This window comes from Notamacropus eugenii, chromosome 2, assembly GCF_028372415.1.
Source record: "Notamacropus eugenii isolate mMacEug1 chromosome 2, mMacEug1.pri_v2, whole genome shotgun sequence".
In the NCBI taxonomy this organism is placed as follows: Eukaryota; Metazoa; Chordata; class Mammalia; order Diprotodontia; family Macropodidae; genus Notamacropus; species Notamacropus eugenii.
In genome coordinates, this window is record NC_092873.1 from 152,882,170 (window position 1) to 152,887,471 (window position 5,302).

At 35.7% G+C, this 5,302-nt stretch overlaps 1 pseudogene; it reads left to right on the forward strand.

The window, feature by feature from the left end:
• The first annotated feature begins 4,474 nt into the window (after positions 1 to 4,474).
• Positions 4,475 to 5,052, forward strand: LOC140523724 (nascent polypeptide-associated complex subunit alpha pseudogene; annotated as a pseudogene).
• Positions 5,053 to 5,302: the final 250 nt, after the last annotated feature.

Genomic DNA, 5,302 nt, shown 5'->3' on the forward strand with positions numbered 1-5,302 from the left:
ACAGTTGTGATTACAGTTCTTGTATTTTTCTCCATCCTATTCCCACTGCCCCATTTATACTTTTATTTCCTCCTTCTTCCTTCTACTCCTGGAAAGAATTTTACTTTTGACCACCACCTCCCTCAACCTTTACTCCCTTCTATGAGCCCCTCCATTTTCCCTTACTGCTATTTCCCTCTCTTCTAACCACTTCTCCCTTTTTTTTCCCCTTTCCTCTCCTACTGCCGGTAAGGCAAGTTAGATTTTTATTCTTAACTGAGTATGTTATTTCTTCCTTGAACTAAATCAGAGGAGAGTAAAGCTCAGTGCTCATCTCCCTCCCTTCTTTTCCTCCACAATGTTTTTGTGCTTCTTCATGTGATTTAATTAACTTTTTCTGATTCCTCCTTTCCTCTTCTCCCTTCACACCCCTGCTTTAGGCTTTTTATCATCACATCAATTTATTTATACCAACCCCCTCTATCTTTGTGTATACCTTTTAAATGTCATAATTAATGCACAATTCTCAAGATTAGCAAATATCATTCTCCCACATAGGGATGTAAACAGTTTGCCCATATAAAATAACAAGTGTTTCCTTCCCCCCCCCCTTTTTTTTCCTATTTACCTTTTTATGCCTCTCTTGTGCCTTGAATTTGAAGATCAAATTTTCTATTGAACTCTTTGCTCTTTTCATCAGGAAAGTCTGTAAATCTCTTATTTCCTTGAATGTCCATTTTCTTACCTGAAAGATTATGCTCACTTTTGCTGGATAATTGATCCTTGACTGTAGTTTAAGCTCCTTTGCCTTATGGAATATCATATTTCAATTACTCCAGTCTTTTAATGTAGAATATGCAAGATCCTTTGTGATCTTGACTGTAGTTTCTCAATGTCTGAATTGTTTCTTTCTGGCTGCTTGCAATATTTTCCCCTTGAACTGATAATTTTGGAATTGACAACAATACTCCTTGGCATTTTCAATTTGAGTTCTCTTTCAAGAGGTAATCAGTTGATTCTTTTGATGACTATTTTGCTTTCTGTATCTAGGCCCTCAGGACAGTTTTCCTTGATGATGTCTTGGAAATTACTGTCCAGGCTCTTTTTTTATTTTTCATTATGGCTTTCCAGTGGATCAATAATTCTTACCTTTCCTCTCCTGGATCTATTTTCCAAGTCAGTTGTTTCTTGAGTGAGATATTTTATATTTTCTTCTATGTTTTCATTCTTTAGATTCTATTTGACTGATTCTTGATGCCTCATAGAATCATTAGCTTCTATTTGCCCAATTTTAATTTTTAACAAATTGCTTTCTTTGGTTTGCTTTTGTTCCTCCATTTCCATTTGGTTAATTGCTTCTTTGAAGGAGTTATTTCTCCAGGTAGGTCTTGTACCTCCTTATCCATTTGGTCAATTTTACTTTTTTAAGGAGTTATTCTCTTCCATGAATTCTTCTTTCATTTTGTGAATTATATTTTTAATATCACTGGTCAATTTTCCTTATATTTCTCTAATTTAGCTTTTAAAATCCTTCTTGAGCTCTTCCAAGAATGCTTTTTGGGCTTGATACCACTTCATATTCCCTTTTGAGATTTCAGATGTGGGATTAGTGTCAATCCTGTTGTCTTCAGAATACCTATTTTGATGTTCCCTGTCCCTATAATAAGATTCTGTGGTCTTTGTTTTTTTACTTTGCATCTTCCTCATGGTGATTGCCTTTTCCCTGGCTTTTAAAGTAGATATCTGCTTCTGGGGAATAGGGGGCTCTGTCTCATGTTTCTTATACTGGGACCTAGGGGCATGGTTATTGGCTGTGTGCTGTGGTCTCTGGTTCTTTCACCTAGGAGCTACATAATGCTGCAGCTTACCTGGTACTGAGCTAGTTGCTGTGTTCCAAGGCTGAGGCTAGGTGAAGGCTATCTGAGTTTCCTCAGACTTCAAAAATTAGAAATAATTAGAAGTATTAAAAAATACTATTAATAATAATAACAATTAATTAAAATAATAATCTACTCTTAGATTTAGTCCCCAGCTAGCTAAAAACAATTTTATTTAATTTAAGATTATTTAAGATTAATTGATCCAAGTTATTTCATATTTGTGAAGACAGATTTTTCCAAACAGGCATAGTTCCCCATACTGTTCTACATGGCTTTCTGTTTCAAGATTTTAGTACCATTTATGAGAAACTTGAACAAGATTAGTCCAGTTTAATATTCCAACTTATTCTTTCTTCACCATTCAACTTGAGGAATCAATTTGGTTCCTCCCAGATAAGATTATGAAGAATTTAACTGAAAAGATGGCATAAAGAATGCCTCCTTTCAACGTAAAAGAACTCTTCCTTTAGGTGAACTCTAGCACCAAATCCCTTAAGGAGTGTGAAAATAAATGATCGTATTTTACAAGAATTAAATTTGTCTATCATTTTTAATCTGTTTGCCTAATAAAGTACCTTCTCCCTCCCTTTTGTTCTGACCTATGCCATCTTTCTAAGGGTTTTTCCCTTGTGCTCTAAAAAATGCTGTATAGAAAAATCTTAATTTAGTAATTTTTCATTCTTAATTAATTTTCCCAAAATAATTTTAGTGCTTCTAGGAAAATTAAAATGAGGCTTTTTGCATACTTTTTTAGTGGAAAGATCATCTAGTACAAAATGAACTTCATAATTAATAGACAAAAAAAATCACCTCATATTGTGGTGGATAAAGTGCTGACCTAGGTGGCAGGAAAATTTGGGTTCAAGTTTCACTGCATAATGACTTATGTTCTTAAGCAATTTTTAACCCTCCCCCCCTCATACACCAGACAATGTTCTAAGGTTATTACTGAGAGGGTGTCATTAGGCGCTGTAGAGGACATTTCCCAGTCTGGGAGTTACCTTTATCAAGAAATTAGAAGTTCTTCTCTTATCCCTACTCTCTTAGGGAAGGAGCTTGATGTAGTAGAAGAATACTGAATAAGGAGTGAGAGAAACTTAAATGAGATCCTACAGCTTGTCTTTTAATTGTTTGATTTAGATGAAATCACTTTATCCCTAGGTGTTCACTTCCTTCATCTACAAAAGTAGAAAAGAGGATATTATATTTATAATCAATATTTCAACAAATTTGTTAAGGAAATCATTCTGTGTCTTAAAGCTATATACTTTCTTTCAAAATGTGTATATATATATATATATATATATATATAATTTGAAATATGCACAAACATATGAATACATATACACACATATATACATAAGCATGCATATATGTATGCATGTATGTATGTATGTATATTCTTGGGATGGGGACACAAGATGGCAGAGAGAAACCTGAAGTTACCTGACATCTCTCCAGTTTCTCTTTGGAACAACATCAAATTAAGCCTCTAAATGGATTCTGGAATGACAGAACCTATAAAAAGATGGAGTAAAACAATTTTCCAGCATAAAATAACTTAGAAGGACTTCAGGAAATGTCTGTCTCATTTGGGTAAAAAGGGAATGCAGTACAATATAGATGCTGCCTGGTAGACCAGTGGAAGTCTCTTAGCCACAGCACAAATTGGTAATCAAGGCTCCTTAATCCTTCTTGGCTTAACAGGCCTGTGGCAGAGCAGACCAGCTGTGAGGCCTCCAGCCAGCATAGAAGGCAAATTGTCAGCCCTGGACTCTAGGCAACAACAGAAACAACCAGGCCAGGCCACCCCAGCACACTAAGGAAGCTGGCAGCACCTTAGACCCTAGGGCATAAAACCTGTTATCAGGCCCTTGGTCCTTAGCACTAGAAGCTTGAGATGTGCTTCCTGTGTCCCAGGTGCAGAGCTCAACTTTAAAAGCTAGAGAATAAACAAAAAAAACTGAGCAAGAAAAAAGAACCTTGATCATGGAAAGCTATTATCATGAGAGGGAAGATCAAAAAACAAACTCAGAAAAGGACAACACACTCAAAATGCCTACATGTGAAACCCCAATGGAATATAGTTGATTTCAAACCCCAAAATTCTTCTTGGAAGAGCTCCAAAAAATTTTAAAAGTCAAATAAAAGTGTTAGGAGAACAATTGAGGAAAGAGATGAGAGACATGCAACAACTTGGAAAAGGAAGGACAAAAACTGACTAAAGAAAACAATTTCTTAAAAAAAATTTGGATATAATCTTTCATGGGAAAAGATGGATATTCAATTAAGTAAAAGACTTTCAAACTTTCCTGATAAAAATTTCAGAGATGAACAAAAAATCAATCTCCATATACAAGATTTAGGAGTAGCAGAAAAAGATAAACAGGAAAGAAAAAAACTTTAATAAGATTAAGCTTTTTACATATATATATGGTGAGATGACACTTGTAGGTCTTGAGAACTCAATCTATATTAGGGCAGTTAGAAGGAGTATATAGGACAGAGGGTATGAGTATAAGTTGACTTGATATGATGATACAAAAATAGGGATGGGCTTTCTACAGCCACCTTAGATCTGTGTTCCTCTCACAGTCTCCTTTCTACCCCCAGAAATGCCTGTCAAAGTGACTAAAACTGTCCCAGTCACAGAGCAAGAGTTGCCATAGCCCTAGGCAGAGAAAGAGTAAGGAAGAGAATTTGACAGTGATGAATTAGCACCAGTGCTTGAGGAACAGGATTCTATATAGGCAACCACACAACAGGTCCAGCTGGCAGCAGCCACTGAGATCAATGAACAACTGGTCAGTAAAGCAAAATGGAGTCAAAATAAAAAGGAAGCACAGAAGGCTATGTCTGAACTGGGACTTCGATAAGTGACAGGGGTTACCAGAGTCACCATCTGGAAATCTAAGAATATCCTCTTTGTAATCACAAAACCAGATGTTTACAAGAATCGAGCTTCAGATACCTACGTAGTGTTTGGGAAGTCATGATTGAGGATCTCTCTCAGCAGGCACAGCTAACTGCTGCTGAAAAAATCAAAGTTCAGGGGGAAACTGTTTCCAATATTCAGGAAAACACACAAACTCCAACTGTACAAGAAGAAAGTGAAGAGGAAGAGGTTGACAACACAGGTGTGGAAATTAAGAGCATGTCCCAAGCAAATGTATCCAGAACAAAGTCTGTCTGAGTACTAAAGAACAACATTAGGTATTGTAAATGCTTTTATGGAATTAATGATATAACAATCTGAAGAAAAAAGACATTTTTCAATGTTTCAGAGAAGATTAAATGCAATCTGATTTGAAATTTGTACTGTTTCTATCAATAAAGTTGTAGCTTCAGGTTATATGAAAAAAATAAGGGTAAAAAAAATTGTACTAGCATGGTAGGAAGAAAGGGGTAAATTATATCTTGTGAAGAGGCACAAAAGACTTATT